The following is a 25778-nucleotide window of genomic DNA, read 5'->3' on the forward strand; positions in this document are numbered from 1 at the left end:
CAATGATACAAACCATTAGTAGACCTGAACAAAAACCACCCCTCTATCAGTCAGCATTAATACCTTCAGGCTATAAGAGGAGTTGTTCATATCACATGGATGAATTGAAGAGCCGTGGTCAAATATACATTAATATTATGAAATATTGATTATAAATATTGACAAAATTGATCAGATCCTCTAAACATTACTTTCAGAGAATGATGAAAGAAAATATCTTATTAATCATTATCAATGTATAAGTCAGTCAAGCTCAGAGGCTTGTTTCATAATAGTAATCAATGGCAACCTAAATTATTGCATAGAAATTTAAGATATTTTAATTGTGTAACCTGTGTTTAAAACTAGAGACCTTTCTTTTTGTCACTGCCTTTGAAACATTTTTTATTTCTTGCACTGTAAGTTTATACATTTTCTGTTTTTCATTTTTATTTACACATTTTTTATTCTTTTTTTTTTTTTACAATGTTATTGTATTCAACCGTCCTTTTATGTGTTTATATTACACTCTTTTAATGATCTGTCTTAAATTTGAACTGTCTTGTAATACGAATAAGCTTGTCCTGCCTTGTGAAATTGGTTAATAGTGCAAACTCTTTTTAAATGACAATCAAATCCGATCTGTGTGATATGTTACATAATATAAACCTTTTGGGTGGCCTATATTTCACCTTCAGAAAAATTCCCAGTTTCAGGGCATCGGTAGCCTAAAGTTTAGACGAGCGCCTTTGTTGCCGGACGGTTGCCGGTTAGATTCCCCGGGCTGGCATGAAAACTGGGTGGGGAAGTTAATGGTCATCACTCTCCACTCCCCCAACACTGCTGAAGTGCCCTTGAGCAAGGCACTGAACTTACAACTGCTTCAGTGGAGCTGCTTAGTGGCCATGTGCTAGACAGTCACTGTGACACAAGAGGCTGCAGAGCTGTGCAAAAACTAAAAATGTTGAACAAATTCATAATTTCACTTCTCTATGAAATATACTTCATAAACATGGTCATAGACACACAATACTGACAATTAAATTATATATATGTATTTTTTTAAAAGCTATTCTTTTAGCCTGTTCTGCCTTCTGTGTCTTTAAAATTAGAAAAATATGAAGAATGTTAAAAGGAAGGTATTATGCTGTAGAAATGTCACATTCTAAACTGACTGGTAGTAAAGGTAATAGGCCATCGTGTGTAAGTATTTGGATGGAGTCAAGTTTGTTGATGTCTTTATTATCTACAAAACCATCAATGGCATACTCTAGTTTTATTGGATAACTAGAAACAAACAAAGAAAATAGAGGAGCAGAAAAAGCACCTTTCTTTTGCACACAGCACCTAAAACCAGACGCCATACGTTGTGCATTGTGCAATTGTTATTGCAATGCATTTTTTAGATACCATTTTAAAGATATTTTGATTGTTAGGTTATTGTAACTTTATTGCAATTCATTGCTATTTTCTTGTTGGGGCAATATCAAGGAGCGGAAACACAATAATTTATCTCTATTATAATACTTGTGTATGTACAATAAAGAATCTTGAATCTTGAGTCTATTTCACATCACTATTTAGGAGACTAAAGAGGCTAAAGAGGCATCGCAGCTCTGCTGATAGATGTTTTTTTTTCTCCATACAGATATGGTATTGTAATTTAGTTCACCTGTTCTATCAGTTCACATTCTACGGCTCTACTGTTGTTGCTGGCAGATGGAAGCTGTAATTAATAAAAAAAAACAATGACAGTCAAAATGATTAAATAGAAGATGAAGATTTTCTTAAAAGTCAAATTGGTTCTCTTGATTCATTTTCTCCTCTCAAACCTCTAGTACATACAGTAACAGCATTTGGTTTTATGTATTTGTAAAACATTTTGTGTTGAATTTTTTTTGCAGTTATACAAAGAAATATACAAGTAACATTTGTGGTCTCCTCAATGATCAGCCATTTCGAGGATAAAGTCCATAAATAATTAAATGCCACAATTAATAAAAAATCAAATTAATGAAAACATTTAATGTCTTTTCATCAAAATTGCACATTAAAAACCAAATATGTTCCAGTTATTCACTGTTTTTAACAGGACAATCCATCCTTCTTTTATATGAAGTGTCTCTTCTATGCAAAGTCTTCTTCCTTATCACTCTGCTATAAAGAGTTCATATGTTGCTCTCAGTTGAACCAGAAGAAGATCATCTCCCATCTGTTCAACTTCAACACTATGTCCTCTCTAGCTCTGCTGTTGCTGCTGCTGACAGCCGGGATATGTGAGTCTGTCTGTAGGACGAATTGACAATTTGCAATAAAGTGTTGCAATTGATTTCACTGATTTGTTCTTAATTCCTCTCAGGTGTGAGTGGTGAGACACTGACTCAGCCAGCATCTCTGACTGTCCAACCAGGTCAACCACTGACCATCACCTGTCAGGTCTCCTATTCTGTAAAGCCTGGTGGCTATTGGACAGGTTGGATCAGACAACCTGCAGGGAAAGGACTGGAGTGGATTGGAAGCATATATACTGGACAAACAGCACTCAAGGATTCTCTGAAGAATAAATTCAGCCTGGCTGTAGATGGCTCCAGTAGAACAATAACTTTGAAAGGACAGAATCTTCAGCCTGAAGACACAGCTGTGTATTATTGTGCCAGAGACACAGTGAAACAAACCAACACCAGTTATGTACACAATCTCCCCCACTCCTTATAGACCCCATGGAACAGATGTCAGAGCTCACAAAACAAAATAAAAACAAATGCAATGATGACTAAAAACTATGACTAAATATATTGACAATTTTGGCAACAAAAAAGTGGAGATCCAGTAAAACTAAGATAAGTCATTTTATGCTTGGTTGGGCTTGGATGTCATAGCCGATCTACTGCGACGTGTTGTGAGCTTGTAGATCTGCTATTTTCGGCACGCAGCTAAGCGTAAATCAGGCATTTATCACGGCTCGCCAAAATACATTTTAGTTGACTAAATAAACTGTAGATTTAGTTGACTAAATAAACTGTAGATTTAGTTGACTAAAATCTTAAGATATTTAGACTAAAACTAAAACATTTCAGATGACTAAAATATGACAAAAACTAAATGGAATTTTATTCAAAAGACTATGACTAAAACTAAATGAATATTTGTTGTAAAAATGAACACTGATTATAACACACAAATCATACATTAAACAAACCCCAAGACAATATTTTAAATATGTATTTCTAAGATGGAATTACATTATTCTCATCAATCACAATTTCTTTCTCGAAATAAATCTAATTGTGAAGTGGTATTTTCAGACACACAACAGTGATAATTGCCTAGACAAGTTATATGAATAGTATTATTTTCAAAGCTTTGAATAAAATGATTCAGCAAACTGCAGTACGTCACATTCAAAGAGGATAAAAAATGTAATCTGTCTACTCATTTAAAAAAAGGCGGAGTTAATGCAAACATCCATTTATATCCATATCTATGTACCGAACATCATATAAAAGGAAGATTTAAGACCCAGTGTGATGTCATGTGTAGCCATGACTCTAACTGAACTACTGCTGTTGGCTGCTTGTCTTACAGGTTGGTACTTTTGACTGCATCCATTGTAGAAAAGAATTGTAGAGACAAAATGAAGTGAAATTAATGAATCAGAGATATGCAGTAATGTGAATATTAATGATTTTACAGGTGTGAAGACTCAGACACTGAGCGAGTCTGAATCAGTGAATAAAAAGCCTGGAGAATCCCACAAACTGACCTGTACATATTCAGCCTCTGACAACACATTTAGTGGCTACTACCTTGGATGGATCAGACAGGTTTCTGGGAGAAATATGGAATGGATCGGTTATATTTCTGGAAGTACTGTTAGGGATACACCGACGTTGAGGAGCCGGTTCACTCTGACCAGAGATGATAGTAGAAAGCAGGTGTATCTCCAGATGAATGGTCTGCAAACTGAGGACACAGCAGTGTATTACTGTGTCCGTGTCACGGTGAAACAGAGTAATAAGAGTACTATACAAAAACTACTTCCCTAATTCAGCACACCATCACTCAGTTTTCTGGAGACATTCTCTCAGTGCAATGTTTTCAGATTAAATATAGCTTTTGAAGTTATTGTTAGGACATGTTAAATAAATGGACAAACACAAACTAATTTTAATGGCAGTTCAAATTTTAAGGCTGTTAATTGACAAAATAAATATTAAGACCAACACCCTCAATAAACACAAACCCAGCTGTGTTCGACCAACTCTGACCAGCCAGGTTTAACAAAGCATGTGAATTCTGTGTGATCCATTAGAAATGTTGCAGTTGTTGAAAAATAAATGCTGCTTATGCTGGTTATCTCATTCCCATGTTAAAGCGGCACTATGTAAACAGAAATATTTTGAACTAGAAAAAGTGCTCCTCGGAGCACAGGTCTCCGCCAGGTCAGGTACGTTATTGTGGCCTCCTGGTGGCGCTATAATAGGCCAATGTGAAAAGGGTGCCATTTACTCTTAGGCCTTTCACGGCAATCGGACACCGCATTCATGATTTGAGGCATTTTGTTCCAAAAATGTGTTTTGCTAAATTAGACCTGCTGGTGGCGCTATTAGTAGAGTCAAAAATGGAGGTTCCGTGACCATCCTTTGGCAAGGATGGTTTGACGATTGATTTGACCTCTATGGACCCTTTAGAAAAGATTTAGCCTCCAGGTCCCTCCCAAAAATCCTGGCATTTTTTGCTAGACAGCCAAATTCAAAATGGCGCCCGGCGCCATCTCTAAAAATTAACTTTTGATCTGAATGACCTAGAATCATGTATGAAGGCACTTTTCCATACAAGTCAACCATGAGGATTCCAAATCTGACACAATTTTAATTGTAAGACCTTGTTTTGACTCCGAAATTCAAGATGGCCGACATCCAGTAGAGTAAAAACTTATACCCAGGGGGCAAAGGGGGGTATGCTGCATTTGCCCTGCCATAAAAGGTTGGCCACCAGAAATAATATCTATGACCCAGTAGGATCACAACCTATATGGACAACCCGGTCACCTTGCTGCTGGAAATCCAATATGGCCGCCTCAATATTATCAGAAAGTAGCTTTGGCAATAACTTTTGAACCAGATGGGCTAGAAATAAAAACTTGGTGTCTATTTCATGGTTTCAGAGCATGAGAAACTCAATGGAATACTTATCTTTATGATTGGGTGTGTCTGGACCTTTCATTTGCATATTTCCAAGATGGACGCCACGCGAAAATGAGTTTTACTATGACTTTTACAGTGACAGCTGACTGTTATGGCAACAAGTCTGCTTTTTAAGCAATATGAACACATTTGGTCAGTTTGAGCTTTAATTTATATGTTGTCAATATGGCTGCAGTCATAAATAATGTATGGCATTACATTTTCCCTCAGATTTATTGATTTATAGATCTATAGTTGTGGGGATGATTGCAGAGAAAATCGGAGAAAAAGCCCACAACGTATCTTATGTATCATTTTAATAAACTAAATACAATATAAACAGACACATGCACACTCCAAGACTTGCCAAAAACTTCAACTTTAGGGCTATACAAATTAACATAGTGGTATGCATTCAAGTAACATAACAAAGGATAGACTACTTAGTGACAAATAGAGTAAAGGCGGAGTTGAGGTTGCCTACAAAAGGTTCATTTTGACCTCTATGGTGCTGTCTTGCCTGCTTCTAAAGCCAATGATACTATGGTACAATGCTATTCACTGTCACTGTTGTCATGTGTTGCACTGATCCTGCTGCATCGTGTCTCCAGTCCCTGGCAACGGCATCCTAAGTAGCATGGAATTGCCTTCTTTGCACGGGAACAGTTTTTTTTGGCAGCCTTTGATACAGCTGCATGATATTGCCTTGTTCATTGACACAGGCCAGGCTGGCTCGGTAGATGCAAGGGGGACTGCATTGCTAGCACTGAGAGACCATCCATACTCTGTGAAAGAAGGAATATCCGGCTTGGCGATATGTGCACATTTATCTATTATGGTTGCTAGAACAGCTCTTCTCAGGTGCAGGTCAAAGGCATTCTCTGTCGGGGGCAGCAGCTTTAAGAGGGTTGATCTATTATTGAGGAACTTGTACACTCTAAGCTTACTCAGGTCAAAATCCTCCTGGTGGTCCGCTTTGGATGTATATACAGCAATTGTGAGGTCTCGTGCCGGATTTATGGACGTCATCTGAGAGGGAATCATAAGAGTTTTCACCAAACTCCTCAAGTGCAGAGATCCAGACGCATGATGGCCTTGAACCATGCCTTCTTCCCAGTGAAGAAGGGATAGCTGGTGGTACAGTATCTCTGCCACTTAAACTATGGATAAAGGGCAGGGCACGACACTGTGCGAGCCCCAGTGCTGATACCATTTGATGGATAGGAAGGTATGAATTTTGCTCTGTTCTCACCCACAGCTCTGGAAGGCATCTGAGATGGGTTGCTGCATAGTAAAGGCACATGATGATGATGTCTGTGTCATTGGCATGGATGACAACTCTGTCAACTTTGTCATTCTGGACGCTGTACAGGGTGTGGAGTATTATTCTTGTATCAGCCTCCTGTTGTGTGGATTCTAGTGCAGGGACATCTTCAATAGACCCCTCATTGATCAACACACTCCTTGTCTCTTCTTTAAACCCCCCACCCAGGTAAAGATGTGTTGGACCAAGGGCCGCCTTAAGTTTCTCATTTTCACACCATTCGTCACAGAGGAAACTCAATAGGTTTGCCTTGTTAGCTGACACAGCAAAAAACACTCCTGAGGATCTGGAGCTGTGTAATGCATACTGACTTCATATTCTTTGGTAGGTTTTGGTCAAGCATATCTGTGTTCTTGCTCAGCTGTCTTAAGACTAGGTCCACTGTACCGGTCAAAACAGAAGTGAATGATCTCTGTGCCAGCAGGCACATCATTCAACAGCAGACGTTGGTATCGTTCAGCGATTGTTCCAAATGCTTCACCTTTCAGGAACGACCAATGGCGCATGGCATACATGGCATCAATAACTACTGCTGTTTTCATGTCTTCTGTAGGCAGGTCAGGGATGCATGCAACTTTGGTCTCCTCTTTCAGGACCTTAACAAGGCTTGCCTTGGTACCTGTTCTCATCCTGCCATCTTCCTGGAAGAGGGAAGGGGGGAAGTCACTGCACTCGTGGTTGCCTATAAAGACAAGGTTGAGTTCTCCACCACTGGCTATGATTTGGGTCATGTGCAGGAGGGCAGTAATTTCATTGCTCTTGCCAGGTGCTGAGGTTTTCCCCTTAGATTTTTTAGATGATGTGTTTTGAGTGTAGAAAGTGTTAAGCTTCATTATGCTTGTCTTCTTCTGTTCACTGGACAGTGACTCACACAGTGCCTTCAGACCCAGTTCTTTCACACTCATCAAGTCGTCCTTGACTGTGGAATCAGCACACTGTCCTGTAGATATGTTGATCATGGGTTAGTCTCCACTGCTGCCATGACCTTGACTACCATCTCTGCGTCCCGGATTACACGACTCTGACCAGACTCATGGTGTGGGTCTGCCATATTGACAACATATAAATTAAAGCTCAAACTGACCAAATGTGTTCATATTGCTTAAAAAGCAGACTTGTTGCCATAACAGTCAGCTGTCACTGTAAAAGTCATAGTAAAACTCATTTTCGCGTGGCGTCCATCTTGGAAATATGCAAATGAAAGGTCCAGACACACCCAATCATAAAGATAAGTATTCCATTGAGTTTCTCATGCTCTGAAACCATGAAATAGACACCAAGTTTTTATTTCTAGCCCATCTGGTTCAAAAGTTATTGCCAAAGCTACTTTCTGATAATATTGAGGCGGCCATATTGGATTTCCAGCAGCAAGGTGACCGGGTTGTCCATATAGGTTGTGATCCTACTGGGTCATAGATATTATTTCTGGTGGCCAACCTTTTATGGCAGGGCAAATGCAGCATACCCCCCTTTGCCCCCTGGGTATAAGTTTTTACTCTACTGGATGTCGGCCATCTTGAATTTCGGAGTCAAAACAAGGTCTTACAATTAAAATTGTGTCAGATTTGGAATCCTCATGGTTGACTTGTATGGAAAAGTGCCTTCATACATGATTCTAGGTCATTCAGATCAAAAGTTAATTTTTAGAGATGGCGCCGGGCGCCATTTTGAATTTGGCTGTCTAGCAAAAAATGCCAGGATTTTTGGGAGGGACCTGGGGGCTAAATCTTTTCTAAAGGGTCCATAGAGGTCAAATCAATCGTCAAACCATCCTTGCCAAAGGATGGTCACGGAACCTCCATTTTTGACTCTACTATATAACAGGCCAATCTGAAAAGGCTGGCATTTCTTCCTCTCCTAGTGGGAATGTGCATGTGAAATTTCACAGAAATTGCAAGCTGCGTGCATAATTTCAGGCATTTTGTTCAAAACCAATCCTGCAAACTTTGGAAGCCAACCTTAGCCAATCAGGATGGAATATAGGAAATCGGACAGATCAGTGTTGATCACATGACTATAGAGATACTGTGTACCAATTTGCATGACTTTTGGATAAAATCTGTAGGAATAATATAAAACTTTAAAAAGTGCTCCTCGGAGCACAGGTCTCCGCCAGGTCAAGAAGGTTATTGTGGGCCAGCAATATTTGGAATTCGCCAATCAGGATGGAATATAAAAAAACGGACAGAACCATCTTGATCACTTGACTATAGAGATAATGTGTACTGATTTTCATGATGTTTGGAAAAAAATGGTATGAGTAATATAAAAAAGAAAAATCAGCCTCCTGGTGGCGCTATAATAGGGCAATGTTAAAAGGGTGGCATTTGTTCTTCAACGTAGTGCGAATGTGCGTGCAAAGTTCCGCGGCAATCGGACGCTGCGTTCATGATTTGCGGCATTTTGTTGAAAACAGGCCACTCTTGCAAACTTTAGATGTCAATGTTAGCCAATCAGGATGGAATATGAAAAATCAAACAGATCCATCTTACATGACTATAGAGATCATGTGTACCGATTTGCGTGACATTTGGATAAAATCTGAAGGAATAATAAAAACATTTTTTTATAAGTCGGCCTCCTGGTGGTGCTATGAAAGGCAAATGTGAAAAATGCAGGGAAAAGGTTTTTTCCTGGCCTCTAAGGAGTGTGCATACAACGTTTTACACAGATCAGTGCAGTTATAGGTAAAAACACATATCGGCCTGTTATAGCGCCACCATGAGGCTGATTTGAAAGATTTCAAGTGGCATTTCTTCCTCAGCCTAGTGAGAATGTGCTTGCAAAATGTCACGGAAATGGCTTGCTGTGTTCATAATTTCAGGTATTTTGTTCAAAACGGAGCACTCCTGCAAACTTTGGAAGCCTTTTCAGTTTCGTTTAATGACGGACGGACAGACAGACAGAAGGACAGACTGACAGACAGACGGACGGACAGACAGACGGACAGGGTGCAAAACATACTCCCTCGCCATGCCTTACGGCCTGGCGGAGACAATAAAATGTAAATGAAGGTCAAGATTCAATGTATCCCCTGAGCAAGCAGGCAGTCTATTAGCTCAAAGGTAAACATTTCAGCACTTGCGTAGAAACCCGGGTAGGAGAGGAAAGTTACATAGTGCAGCTTTAAGCCAATGAGAGTGCAGACTGAGAACTATTAAGTATAATGTGTAGTGGTGTTGGTAACAGAATAGAGCAGCAGTGTGTACTTTTATCTACTGTACATCCATTAGGTTAAATACATTTAAAAATGCTGCCATTATCTCCAGATGGTTCAAGATGTGAATGTGAATCAGCTCAAGGTTTTACACTCAATAAATCTCTCTCCTCTATCTCTTCATAAGCAGACTCTCAGCTTTGGTCTTCTCATTGATGTTAAACTGACTGACATTAGAACCATGGAACTGAAGACTGGCAGCAGTTTATTACTGATGATGGTGTTTATATGCAGTATCAGTGAGTTGCTGGTGATTCTATTACTAATACTGTTATACAACACATTCATAATTTCTAAATTGAAAGAAAAAAAAATGTAAAAAACTCATTGATGTGTTGGTGTTTCTACAGGTGTTGAGGGTCAGACTTTGACTGAATCTGAACCAGCAGTTAAACATCCTGGAGAATCCCACAAACTGACCTGTACAACCTCTGGATTATCATTCAGTAGTTATGGCATGGCTTGGATCAGACAGGCCCCTGGTAAAGGACTGGAGTGGATTGCCTACGTTTATACTACTCCCGCCTACTACTCCCAGTCAGTCCAGGGTCGGTTCATCATCTCCAGAGACAATAGCAGAGAGCAGGTGTATCTCCAGATGAACAGTCTGAAGACTGAAGACTCTGCTGTTTATTATTGTGCTAGACAGTCACAGTGACACAGGAGACTGCAGAGCTGTACAAAAACTAAAGATGTTGAAGAACTTCCTCTTTTCACTTTTCTAAATACTGTACAGTATATACACCAGTATGATATCATCAATGTTGCTATAGCCACAATCATGCCAATTGCACTCCCCATGAAGGAAATATGTACATGGAAATATGTTCTTTTAGATTAGAACATATTTCCTTCAAGCGTTTGTGCTGTCTTGTATAAAGTTTTGTACCACTACTTTTTTGCGTTATTGCGTTGTTCTACCAACATAAAATACAGAACCGATTAACTAAATACTTCATATCACTATTTAGGAGATTTTGGCTATTTTCATGGTGACACTGGCTGTAAGACAAAAGATAAATCTGCTCTTGTACTATTTTGATGAAGAGCACAGTTTTAAAAGAATATGACACTCAGCATTCAACAGTATCATTCCCCTTACAACAATCCATCATCATCATAAACATAAATATTTCATTAAATTAATTGTCTTTTAAAAATTAGCCATGACAGTAATCAATGAATTAATGTAGATCTCAGTCTTGATATGCTGACAACGGTTCCTGTAAAGGCCATGAATAATATTAATAATTGCAATTTGTGTCATTATGTAAAACACATATTTGGTTTCGTATTCCTAACAGCCCTCATATAAATGTCTTTTATTTGTGGTTGAGAGATGCAGAGTCTCTCAGTCTGTCCCTTTGAGAAGAGCAGCTCCCATCAACTCATCTTCAAATCAAACCATGTTCTCTGTAGCTCTGCTGCTGCTGCTGCTGGCAGCTGGATCCTGTGAGTCTCTATAGATTGTTTATGAACCAAGACAGTTGTTATTCTACATTGTAAACAGTTACATTTATTACTGAAGGTTTCTCTTTTCGACAGGTGTGAACAGTGAGACACTGACTCAGCGAGCCTCCCTGACTGTCCAACTAGGTCAACCACTGACCATCACCTGTAGAGTCTCATATTCTCTGACTACCTATTGGACAGCATGGATCAGACAACCTGCAGGGAAAGGACTGGAGTGGATTGGAGTGAAAGCTACGGGTAGTTCATACTACAAGGATTCCCTCAAAAACAAGTTTAGTATCTCGTTAGACTCTTCCAGCAACACAGTGACTCTGAATGGACAGAATGTGCAGCTTGAAGACACAGCTGTGTATTATTGTGCCAGAGACCCACAGTATATTTACCATCAGTATACCTGAACAAAAACCCCTCCATCTCTTTGCAGTTAATACCTGAAACCACCAGAGGAGGTGCTCATATCACATGCACAATATTCTTTACTCTCCCTCGGTTATTATGACAGCCACTGGAGGTGGAGTTTTGAGGACAACTGCTTTGAATTGTTATTATTGTTTACACACAACAGAAACCAAGGATTATATATTTCAAGAGCGAGAGATCACAGTCAAAATCCTAAGCATTCTTCCTCCACACTGGGAGAAAAACAGCATCTGAAAGTTTGATGGGATGCATTTTTACACGTGAAACTGTGACCACTTTTACATTGCATCTTATGAGCGGTGGGGTTCTTTTGCTGCCGACCTGCGCGCGCATACTGTTTCGTATCAGTGTGACGTCGTCTGTTAAGGCGTCTATACGTGACTTTGTCCGTGTCCGTGTGTGTGTGTGTGTCTGTCTGTATGTTTGAGCACGACCTCACCATGACCTCAACAGCTGCGGCTGATTGCAACACAAAGATGCAACCAGTTACACTAATTACACACAAACAGGAGTGCAACACACACACACGCGCGCACACACACACACACACACACACACACACACACACACACACACACACACACACTTTTGAGTAAAAATACTTAAACTGAGTAAAAATACTTAAACTGAGTAAAAATACTTAAAATTAGTAAAAATACGTAAAAGATGTTAAAATGATGTAAAAACACGTAAAGGCACCACTCTCTTCACACTGGGTGTGATTTTTTATTACTTATTTTACATTTTTAAAGTTGTTAAGCCATACTTTCATTTCATCAAGGGCCATCCATATGTTACTAGTGTAAGTGTCTTAAATTGAAGTTATAAAAACAATATTTATTTAGAATCAGACATGATCATTCATTCATGAAATTGATTGATTAAAACAAACACCAGGAAACAAAGATTAGTCCATCTGTTCCTGCGAAACGTCAACATTGCCAATTTGCAAAGACTGAGGAAGGGCAAAAGCCTGAAATGTCACAGCAGCACTCAGGTGCAATAAAAAGTATTTTGCAACTGGAGCCACAGTGTGCGAGAGTTCCTTTGTTGTTTTTCAGCATCTGCCTAACTTCGGGTTTGGATTTGCATGTCTTTCCTTCTTTTCAACATATTGATCTGCTTAAGCCTGAAGGAGAAGATATTTGCTTACTTTATAGATTCAAAATTCTGTACCAGAATATGTTTAAATGTCTAAATGATCTGTTTTAAAATTGAACATGTAAGGAAAAACCTATTCAACAAATTTTGATTAAAGCCTATACTATTTATAAAGTAATATCTGGCATACTTATGCACAGCCTCTCGATCAGACATGTAGGAAAGCCCTCGTTGACACAGCAGTCCTCGTTGACATAGAAGTCATGTTGACCCGGCAATGCTTTGATGCATCTAATTAACGACTAGTTTCAGCTGGTGTTCCTTACCCAGTCAGTTAATGCAGACCTTAATGAGTGACTATGTTCAGCTTGTGTGCTTCACTCAGCCAGTTTGACTTTGTTTGACATGAGGAGCAGTGCTATTTCTCTGACTGTGTGTGTGTGTGTTCATGACAGTAAAAGTCTTATTGTTTGTTTAGAATACGATGCGATACTTTATGTTATTGTCATGTGCCGTTTTATATTATGTATGTTTGAATATATTACAGTGGCTGTACTTTATGTGAATTGTTTGTTGATAGCTGCTAGCTGTGCAGTACCTACTGTTGATTTGAACCTTGATGTTTTATGTCACAATAATTTGATTGTTATATTCATTTGTGATGTTATATTATATGCTAAAAGCGATTTGTATTTTGTGTTTTGTAGACCGCACGTATCAGAAGTAAAGCAACTGAATCAAGCTCCTCTCCTGTGACTCTTTTACCGGAATCACGGTCTATAGTGTACCAGCTCTATTCTAGCAACTGTAGAGGTCCTAGTCCTCTGTTTCAAGACAGGATCCTGGTAAAGGACTGGAGTGGATTGCCTTCACACACAGGCACACACAGGCACTCACATCTACTACTCCCAGTGCAACCCAGTCAGTCCAGGGTAGATTCATCATCTCCAGAGATGATTCCAGCAGTAAGCTGTATCTCCAAATGAACAGTCCCCCCAACTGAGTGACCATGGGGGTTGTTGAGCAGCTGTACAAACACCTTATACCACTCATTCCAATTACATTACTTGAACTAAATCATATCACTAATCATATTAAAACAATATTAATACAATATATAAAAAATAGATTAATCTCATGACAGGGCTTCAAGAGTTGTTGTAAAGATGTTCTGAAAGATGTTCTGAAACTAAAAACGTTTGATAAGCAGCTAACCTTTAAATAGCCAGTTTCACACAAACAGTAAGTTACAAACCTAACAGAAACCAAACCATAACAGTTAAATAAAACAGTTGCAAGGTCTTTACATTTAAACCATGAGCCGAAATCATGTCATTGTCTATTTAACACTTTAGAGGGCAGTCTATGCAAAGTGTCTCTCTCCTCTAACTCTTCATAAGCAGACTTTCAGCTCTGGTCTTCTCATTGATGTTAAACTGACTGACATTATTAGAACCATGGAACTGAAGACTGGCAGCTGTTTACTACTGATGATGAAACTAAAGTTGTTGATCAAATTCATTTTACTTCAATTAGGAAATTGTGTACATTTTTAAGACCGATGTGTGTGCAGTCATAGGGAGGGATTGGTTATTGTTTGTACATACAGAAGTGAACCTCCTGTGTCTTAATTAGAAATGTATTAAGAATGTTGTAAAAGGAAGGTATAATGCTGTAAAAAAAAATCCTAAACGGACTAATAAAGGTAATAGGCCATATGTCATTTGGATGGAGTGTACCAGTACATACTTTTAAAATGAATGGGACCATAATTTATTAAACACATATCATGATAATTGAAAAAATACCTTCAACTAGTGATTGAAAACATAAATATTTATTAAAATATTTACTAAGGTAATAAAATCAAATGTAAAGTCCGGCCAAAACCTTATTCACTTGAATGGAGTGTTAGTTTTTCTGCAACCAGCAGGAGGGGAAATAGTAATATCTGCTGGGCCATTAGTGAGAACTGCAGGGGATACGGCTCATCCGTATTGGCCTCATTTAAAAAAACGGATGCTTGCCGCCTGTTTTCAACAGGACAATCCATCCTTCTTTTATATGAAGTCAGTAACTGTTCTATGCAAAGTCTTCTTCCTTGTCACTGCTATAAATAGTTCATAATTTCTCTCAGTTGAACCAGAAGAAGATCATCTCCCACGGCTCAGCTTCAACACCATGTCCTCTGTAGCTCTGCTGTTGCTCCTGCTGACAGCCGGAATATGTGAGTCTGTCTGTAGGAGGAAATACAGTAATAATAAAATATCAATTGTCAATTTGTAATAAAGGGTTGCACACAATTTGATTTACACTCATTTGCTCTTAATTCTTCTCAGGTGTGAGTGGTGAGACACTGACTCAGCCAGCCTCTCTGACTGTCCAACCAGGTCAACCACTGACCATCACCTGTAAAAAAAAGTCTCCTATTCTCTTGATAGCTATTATACGCATTGGATCAGACAACCTGCAGGGAAAGGGCTGAAGTGGATTGGAGGAATATGTTGTACTAGCAGCACATACTTCAAGGATTCTCTGAAGAATAAATTCAGCTGTAGATGGCTCCAGTAGAACAATAACGTTGAAAGGACAGAATCTGCAGCCTGAAGACACTGCTGTGTATTATTGTGCTAAAGACACACAGTGAAACAAACCAACAGCAGTGATGTACAAAATCTCCCCACTACTTAAAGACCGGTGAAACAAATGTCAGAGCTCAGTTTAAGACACAGGCCTCTGTTGAGAGGATGTAGACAACATTAAAACACACACATTTCATTTAGGTTTTTTCTTACATTTTTACATTGTAAAATACCATCATCCATCAAACAAACTCCAAGACAATATTTGAAATATTTATTTTTAAGAAGGAATTACATTATTCTCATCAATCACAATTGTTTTTTCAAAACAAATCACATTAGTATATGAACAGTATTATTTTCAAAGCTGCTTTGAATACAAGTATTCATCCAAACTGCAGTACATATTTTTTTAAAAGATGGTAAAAAAAAAAGAAAAGAATGGTCTACTCATTTAAAAAAGGTGGAGTTAATGCAAACTTGCAGTTATATCCATAATCTATGTACCGAACATCATATAAAAGGAAGATTTTAGACCCATGTGTGATGTCATATGTAGCCATGACTCTCACTGAACTACTGCTGTTGGCTGCTTGTCTTACAGGTTGGTACTTTTGACTGCATCCATTGTAGACAGTGAAACAAAATGAAGTGAAATGAATGAATCAGAGATATGCAGTAATATGAATATTAATGATTTTACAGCTGTGAAGACTCAGACACTGACAGAGTCTGAATCAGTGAATAAAAAGCCTGGAGAATCCCACAAACTGACCTGTACATATTCAGCCTCTGACAACACATTTAGTGGCTACTACCTTGGATGGATCAGACAGGTTTCTAGGAGAAATATGGAATGGATCGGTCATATTCATGGCAGTACTGTTTATAATTCACCGACGTTGAGTAGCCGGTTCACTCTGACCAGAGATGATAGTAGAAAGCAGGTGTATCTCCAGATGAACAGTCTGAAGACTGAAGACTCTGCTGTTTATTACTGTGCTAGAGAGTCACAGTGACACAGGAGGCTGCAGAGCTGTACAAAAACTAAATATGTTGAAGAACTTCCTCTTTTCACTTTAATAAAACTAGTATAAACAATAAACAATGACGCTTTTAGACAAATTCATGAGAATTATACTCCCCGTGAAAGAATTATGTTCTAAAAGGACCTTGTACCACTGTGCAGTCTTTTATGAAGCTTTGCTTTTTTTCTTTTAACTATTGCCATGATTGAATCACAAACTACAGAATAGAATATTTAAGTGCTCATGGCAGATAGAAGGTGGATCTCCATGTGAACAACATGACGGCTGAGGACACTGCAGTGTTTTATTGTTTCTGAGACTTACAGTGGGAAATAAGTAACATATCAAACATCATTTTTGTTTTACTTCACATCACAATGTAGGAGACTGCATGAGTTTCTATAGTGACACTGGCAGTAAGAAAACATATAAACCGCTGCTGTTTTGCTGTGCAAATCTGTTTTTAAATAATGTATCATTCAAAATCCAACAACATCTTTCCCCACAATAATCCATCATTATAAACATTTCATAAATAATGTATGTATGTTCAAGATGAACCATGACAGTAATCTAGTCTTGATCATGGTAACATCTGTGACTGTAAAGACAAACAATGAATAATGTTAACATAGCTTTGTGTCATTATGTAAAACACATACAGTATTTGGTTTCCTCATCCTAACAGCCCTCATATAAATGTCATGTATTTTTAGTTGAGAGAGTCAGTCCGTCCCTCTGAGAAGAGCAGCTTCCATCAGTTCATCTTATAAAACCATGTTCTCTGTAGCTCTGCTGCTGATGGCAGCAGCTGGATCCTGTGAGTCTCTCTGAATGTGTTTGTAATATAAGACAGTTCTACATTGTGAATTGTTCATTTATTACTACGTTTCTATTTTCAACAGGTGTGAACAGTGAGACACTGATTCAGCCAGCCTCCCTGACTGTCCAGCCAGGTCAACCACTGACCATCACCTGTAGAGTCTCATTCTGTTGGTAGCTATAGGACAGCATGGATCAGACAACCTGCAGGGAAAGGACTGGAATGGATTGGGATGAAATTTACAGGGGATTCTTACTACAAGGATTCCCTCAAAAACAAGTTCAGTATCTCTTTAGACTCTTCCAGCAACACAGTGTCAGTGACTCTGAATGGACAGAATGTGCAGCCTGAAGACACAGCTGTGTATTATTGCGCCAGAGAGCCACACTGATACACACAACCAGTAGACCTGAACAAAAACCCCTCTATCACTCAGCAGTTACTACATGAACCCACCAGAGGAGATGCTCACATCACATGAATTGAAGACATGTTTGGCCAATTATAAAAATATTGAATATAAATATTGAACAAAATTAATCATAGAACCTCTAAACATAGCTTTCAATGAATGATGAAAACACATATATTTTATTTAGTCTTTAAGTTTAAGTCACCACAACTTCACAAGCTTAGCTGTGTTTTTCCACAGATTTGGTAGTTCACTTGTTCTATCAGTTCACATTTTATGGCTCTAATGTTGCTGTTGGCATTTGGAGGCTGTTATAGAAAACAACGGCAACTTAAATGATTAAAGAAGTTCTAGTTCTTTAACCTAAAACAGAAATACAAATATTTTTTTCCAATCATTTCTTCTGCACTGTAATTTTACGTTTTTTTTTCTTTCTAAACTAGTTTTTTTAGGGTATTGTTTTCAAAAATACTTTTATGTATGTGTTTCTTGCACTCTCTTAAGGATTTATAATTAATGTGTTAATGCTTAATGTTTTGTTTGTGTACCATGCAAATAAGCTTGTCTTGTCTTGCCTTGCCTTATTGTAAAGTAGGCCTATATATAGTTGAAATTGGTTAATAATACAAATTGCAACTGCAACTCTTTTAAGATGACAATCAAATCTGATCAAATTGTGATATGTTACCCTGTTGGCTGGCCTATTTCACCTTCAGATTGTGTTCATTCATATATCAAAACATTATTAAACAACCCTTATTTACTAAAACTCAGTCAGATAACTCATGAATAGATTGAGACCATTAATAGCTGGAGATCATCTTATTTATAAAATGTAAATACGAGTGTGAATATCCTACTATAATTCTAGTAACCTCTGTAGTGGTACGTGAGTACGTGAAGATACCCGGTTCTCCTCACTGGCTGGACCAATTGCTCTGATTTTGCACACAGCCATTGACCATTACAATCTGAACGCAACTGTGAAGCCCGTTTTTCAATTTAATCAAATCCCAGCTTCTTATTAGCGTTTTTGTGTCAAAGAATGTCGTCCCATAGCTGCGGCTGCCCAGCTATGGGACAAACTGCCTCCCGGGTTGCCAGATCATGTGCGCATATCCCCCCACGGATGCGCTGCGCCGACCGGGTATGGTCTAGTTATATTTAATCTTGGCAACTCTGACATTACTCCCTGCTCAAGTACATTATAAGACAACCATTTAGAGAGATATACATCTATAACAAACCCACCCTGGGGAAACAGAACCCTTAGGGCCTTAGAGCCTACTGGCGGTGCTGGGGTTGAGGTGGGGGCAATCAAAGCACAACAGTGGCAAAACTGACAGCAAGAGGAAGTACAATGAATCAGGTGAGTTAGAAGACCGCCAATTTTGTCAGCTGCTTGACACATCACATACAACATTGGCCACGTAGTGCTGTACATGTGTGTAAACCAATCGAGTGTATCTGCTTGAACTAGCTCGCAAGCTATACGCATCATTTCCTGCATGTGCTTATTAGAGGATAAAGAATTATCATATCTTTCATTTCATTTAGTAATCCAAAATAGACTCATTATGTATCCTGGATTGCAATAATTGTCCCAAATTGCATAACATTTCTTCCATAATAATCTATAATGTCTAATGCCTTCTCACAGTCCCTATCAAAACCTCTAGACGGTGGTCTATGCAAAGTCTCTCTCTACCCAATCTCTTTATAACCAGCCTATCAGCTGTAATTAGTGTGGTTGATTATTGTTGTGTGTTTTGGGGTACATGTTGTTATCATACAGATAATGGCATAATGACTTCTGTGAAGCAAGCAAGTTTTGCAAATGAAAAGCCATTTGCCTTAATGGATCCAAATTAAATTATTTAAAGAAGTGTTAGCAGGTGGCAGGTGGCAGGTGGTTAATGATGTAAAACCATCATTAACAGTTGACTGACTTCCTGAAGCTGAAGACAAAAAACATGTCCTGTGTCGATGCACATTTAGAAGTTAAAGGCTAATGCTTGAAATAGAACACTCATATTATCAATATTATATTAAACAATAATTAGGGGGAAAACACTGGGACTGTTTCAAACGCATAAGCAGAACTCATGTCATGTAGTCCAATGTAAAACAGAGGGTGGTCTATGCCGGTGGTTCTGAAACGTTTAATTAAGCATTCAAATAAGTATTCGGCCGCAGACCTCCCATCTCAAAGATTTGTGTTAACAATGTTCGCTTTAAATATTTAAATATATTTAAAGATTTGTACAAATCTTCAAGATAAAAAAAAATAGCAGATCTACAAGCTCATATCGTGGCACAAAGTGACACGCTATGAGCTTGTATATCTGCTATTTTTTAATAGCCAAAGTATAAAATACGGTGGTTAAGTAAGTGGTTAAAATATTGTGACACTACAGTATATTAACACATTTTCCTGGAGACCCCCTGGAATCTCCCTCAAGGACCCCTGGGGGTCCCCAGACCCCACTTTGAGAACCAATGGTATAATGCAAAGTGTCTCTCTCCTCTTTATAAGGAGACTCTCAGCTCTGGTATTCTCTATTGATGTTAAACTGACTAACATTAGAACCATGGAACTGATGACTGGCTGCAGTTTAGTACTGTTAATGGTGTCTATATTCAGTATCAGTGAGTTGCTGATGATTCTAATACTAATACACTTATACTATAACACATTAATAATTTCTAAATTGAAAGAAGAAAAGTCATTGATGTGTTGATTTGTCTACAGGTGTTGAGGGTCAGACTTTGACTGAATCTGAACCAGTGGTTAAAAAGCCTGGAGAATCTCACAAGTTGACCTGTACAGCCTCTGGATTCACATTCAGTAGTTCTCAAATGAATTGGATCAGACAGGCTCCTGGTAAAGGACTGGAGTGGATTGCCTACATTTATTACAGTACCACCTACTACTCCCAGTCAGTCCAGGGTCGGTTCATCATCTCCAAAGACGATGGCAAACAGCAAGTGTATCTCCAGATGAACAGTCTGAAGACTGAAGACTCTGCTGTTTATTACTGTGCTAGAGATTCACAGTGACACAGGAGGCTGCAGAGCTGTACACAAACTAAAGATGTTGAAGAACTTCCTCTTTTCACTTTTCTAAATACTGTATATACAGTATGATATCATCAATGTTGCTATAGCCACAACCATGATGGCAATTGCGCTCGCCATGAAGGAAATATGTTATTTTTTACAACATATTTCTGTCATGCATTTGTGCTGTCTTGTAAGAGGTTTTGTACTACTAGGTTTTTTTTAACTAGCCATGAACCCACCATAAAATACAGAACAGATTAACTAAATACTTTGCATCACTATGTAGGAGACTCAATTATTTATATAGTGACACTGGCTGTAAGAGAAAAGATAAATCTGCTCCTGTTGATGAACAGCACAGTTTTAAAAGGATATGACTCCGCAGTAAACAGTTTCAATCCCCTCACAACAATCCATCATCATCATAAACATTTCATTACTGTACATTAATTGTCTTTTAAAAATTAACCATGACAGTATGTATCTATGAATTAATGTATGTCTCAGTCATAAGGGTGACAACGGTTCCTGTACATCCCATGAATAATATTAATAATAGCTTTGTGTCACTGTGTAAAACCCATATTTGGTTTCCTCATCCTAACAGCCCTCATGTCATTTATTTGTGGTTGAGAGATGCAGAGTGTCAGTCCATCCCTCTGAGAAGAGCAGCTCCCATCAGTTCATCTTCAAATCAAACCATGTTCTCTGTAGCTCTGTTGCTGCTGCTGGCAGCCGGATCCTGTGAGTCTCTTTGGATTTGTTTATGAACAAAGACAGTTGTTATTCTACTTTGTAAACAGTTAATTAATTACTAAAGGTTTCTCTTTTCCACAGGTGTGAACAGTGAGACACTGACTCAACCAGCCTCCCTGACTGTCCATCCAGGTCAACCACTGACCATCACCTGTAGAGTCTCATATTCTGTTGGTAGCTATTGGACAGCATGGATCAGACAACCTGCAGGGAAAGGACTGGAGTCGATTGGGAGTACATTATATACAGGGAATACATACTACAAGGATTCCCTAAAAAACAAGTTTAGTATCTCATTAGACTCTTCCAGCAACACAGTGACTCTGAATTAACATAATGTGCAACCTGAAGACACAGATGTGTATCATTGTGCCAGCTAGACCCACAGTAATACGAACCATCAGTAGACCTGAACAAAAACCCCTCCATCCCTTTGCAGTTATACCTGAACCGAGGAGGCACTCACATCACATTAATTACTTAAAGAGCTGTGACCAAATATAATTGAAAAATATTGAATACAAATACTGACAATATTAATTAGATCCTCTAAACATATAGCTTTCAATGAATGATGAAAGAAAATATCTGATTAATCATTATCAATGTCAGTCAAGCTCAGATACATATTTGGTATTGTTAATCACCTGATCAATCAGTTGATATTAATACTTAACTAACGGCTAATAACTACCTAATCTCTCAAGAACAGATTCTCTGCGTTTGAATCTGTCGGGGGGGTTCGTCATATCGCGTACGCACTGGCCTACAAGTGGGCATGCCTTCAGATCAGGAAGCAGGCCGCGCTTTACCCAATCAAATGTTGTGGGCGGGATTTACGTGTCCGCCGATCCTTCCCCACTTGAAACAAACCGAAACTCATTTAACAATAGCGTCCTCGGAGCAGACAGAACCACGGAAAGATATTCAGATTTTAACTTGCTCTTTCGTCATAGAAACAAGTGGGCTTATAACCAAAACGATCCATGTTCTCGGGGAGAAGTGGTGTTAGTGTTCCGTGTAGAAATATTGCAGTGGGAATGAAAACATAGTCGCACCACCAGAAGTGAAAGGCTGAAGGCAGACCAAAACCCCGGTTTCCTTGCGCACGTGTGCTGCGTCGACTTCCTCCCAGAACCAACTGAGATAGTCAAAAACAGCAGAGGGCGCTGTTTTTCCTTTTCATTTGGCGATGGGTTCCCAGATTGGTAACTACCTTAATAAATCACGAGTTTGAGTTTGAATAAGTGTTTATAAAAAGTGTATTTACAGATTTAGACATGGTTAGTGAGGGTGTTAATACATGTTTTTTAAACACGTGTTCATACTCAAACTAGTGATTTATTAAGGTAGTTACTTTTATGTAACTACCTTAATACCTTATTTTGTGTGAGACCATCTAAAGTCTAAAGTATTTGTATTGTATTGTATAATATGTATTACTGATTAATTGAGTACAATTAATGGACCACAATGAAAACAATCCCCTGGGGCTTTTTAAGTAATCCTTTTAGCATGAACTTTGACTGTTCCTGTACTGTTAATAATCATGTTAACCAATCAACCAACCAATCAACCAATCAATCAACCAATCAATCAATCAATCAATCAATCAATCAATCAATCAATCAATCAATCAATCAATCAATCAATCAATGTCTTGTCTTGCCTTACTGTACAGTAGTTTGTGGTATAAATGTACACCTACTAGTACAAGTCTTTTTAAATGACAATCAAATCCAATCTGTGTGATATATTACATATACCATTTTTGGGTGGCCTATATTTCACCTTCTGATTTAAAAAAAAAAGTATAATTGTTGTAAAAGAAAATATGAAACCCTTATTTACTACAAGTCCTGCATGTGCTATTATTAGCAGATGAATCCTTTTCATCTAACATATCTCTTATTTCATACACCAATGCAGAATAGAAAGCTCATTGTTACCTGTATTGTTATAATTGTCCCAAGGTTGCATAACATGTCTTCCATTATGTACAGTATGATGTCTAATACCTTCTCACAGTCCCTATCAAAACCTCTAGAGGGTGGTCTATGCAAAGTCTCCTCTCTACCCAATCTCTTTATAACCAGACTCTCAGCTACAGTTGTCTATTCATATGCGATTGACTGACATTAGAACCATGGAGCTGAGTTGCTGGAGTTTATTAATGATACTCTTGGTAGTAAATATACACTGTAAGTGCTTATAGTCTCTTAATTGTAGAAGTCTACCTTTATCTTATCTGCATTCTGAAATATATGTTCTGCATTGATTGACCAGCTTCTTGTGTGCTGTCTACACAGGTGTTAAGGGTCAGACACTGACTGAATCTGAACCAATGGATAAAAAGCCAGGAGAATCCCACAAGCTGACCTGTACATATTCTGGGTTCAGTGATACCATTTATGCTAATTGGATCAGACAGGCTCCTGGTAAAGGACTGGAGTGGATTGCTTATATCAACCAAGGTGGCGGTACCACCTACTACTCCCAGTCAGTCCAGGGTCGGTTCATCATCTCCAGAGACAATAGCAGACAGCAGGTGTTTCTCCAGATGAACAGTCTGAAGACTGAAGACTCTGCTGTTTATTATTGTGCTAGAGACTCACATTGACACAGGAGTCTCTATAGCCGTACAAAAACAAATGTATGCCTCATTGTGAATACTACAAGACAGTTGACATATTCCTCTTCATAAGAAGATATTAAGACAAATAAATATCATCTACTTTATTTGTCCTTGTACAAGTAGTTATAGTGTGCATACAAGTTCTTCCTTTTAGTTAACTACATTTTGAAACCGTTAATATGGTGTTTATATACACCTGATTTACATGTGATTTTATATAAGACAAAATAGTCCATAAGCTGCCCACATTTCAATGTGTTCTTGATGTAATCTCTATTTTAATGAAACATGGATTTTAATAAAAATGTGGTAGCGTCAAAGTTTATCTCCTCATTTAAAATGAAGTTGGAAGCCACGTAAAAACGGATCCTTTGATTAAAAAATAAATAAAACTGCCAATGTGAAAGGGTGGCATTTGTTCCTCGGCCAAGTGGGAATGTGCGTGTGAAATTGCACGGCAATCGCACACTGCGTTCATGATTTGAGGCATTTTGTTCAAAACGGACCTATCCTGCAAACTTTGTAAGTCAATGTTAGCCATAAGATGGAATATGAAATATCGGAAACATCCGTCTTGATGACATGACTGATAGAGATACTGTGTACCGATTTGCGTGATTTTTGGACAGAATCTGAAGGAGTAAGCAAAAAATGTGTTTTCCAATAGTCGGCCTCCTGGTGGCGCTCTAAAAGGCAGATCTGAAAAATGCAGGGCAAAGGTTGTTCCTTGGCCTCTAGGGAGTGTGCGTGCAAAGTTTCATGCAGATCTGTGCAGTTATAAGTAAAAACGTGAATCGGCCTGTTATAGGGGTATCATGAGGCTGATTTGAAAGTTTTGAAGCGGCATTTGTTGCTTGGCATAGTGGGAATTGATGTTGTCATCAATGTTTGTTTATTGGACAGACATACATACATACATACATACATACATACATACGGACACACGGACAAAGTCATGTATAGGAGTGGTTGCCTTCGGCACCACTCAAAAATATTAGTCCAGGGGCCAACACTGATATTTTCACAAATTGGTACCACCTGAGGTGGCCGTAAAGTTTTTGTATTTTTGTATTCCTACATGTCTCTAGTTTATATTTTGATATGATACATCTTCCAATTCAGTAGCTTAATGGCAGTTATCACTACCTACCAGCTAATGTATCCGGTAGGAGACACAAAGTAGAATCTTTGTGTCTCCTACCGGAAATACACCCGGGCATCAAATTATTGCGACAAAAAACTAAATATATCCATGTATTCAAGGCTTCATGGGGTGTGCAATTGATAACTTCTCAGATTTTTGGTGTTTGCAAAAAGACTGCTTTCCATAAGCTTGTAAAAGTTGACCCTCCTTCGGTCTAGGGTGGTCATAGCTGAATGGGTAGAGAGTCCCCCTGGGAAACTTAAAGGATGAGTTCACCCAAAAAATGATTATTTTCTGTCAATTGCACACCCCATGAAGCCTTGAATACATGGATATATTTTGTTTTTTGTCGCAATAATTTGATGCCCGGGTGTATTTCCGGTAGGAGACACAAAGATTCTACTTTGTGTCTCCTACCGGATACATTAGCCGGTTTAGAGTGATTACTGTCATTAAGCTACTGAATTGGAAGATGTATCATACCAAAATATAAACTAGAGACATGTAGGAATACAAAAATACCAAAAATGTACGGCCACCTTAGGTGGTACCAAAATCTGCCTTGGCCCCTGGACTATATGGGTTTTGCACAAATTGGCCTCCTGGTGGCGCTTTAACAGGCCCATGTGAAAAAT

The 25778-nt window shown here is 38.5% G+C and overlaps 1 gene segment (V, D, J or C); it reads left to right on the forward strand.

Moving 5' to 3' along the window:
* The first annotated feature begins 791 nt into the window (after positions 1 to 791).
* The window catches only part of LOC311054645 (Ig mu chain C region secreted form-like), a 93938-nt gene continuing 68951 nt past the window's right edge, over positions 792 to 25778 (forward strand). Inside the window, exons 1-5 of the C gene segment in view lie at positions 792 to 842; positions 2165 to 2255; positions 2339 to 2452; positions 3520 to 3564; positions 3673 to 3966.

This window comes from Gymnoscopelus microlampas, assembly GCF_963454915.1.
Source record: "Gymnoscopelus microlampas genome assembly, chromosome: 11".
Classification (NCBI taxonomy): domain Eukaryota; kingdom Metazoa; phylum Chordata; class Actinopteri; order Myctophiformes; family Myctophidae; genus Gymnoscopelus; species Gymnoscopelus microlampas.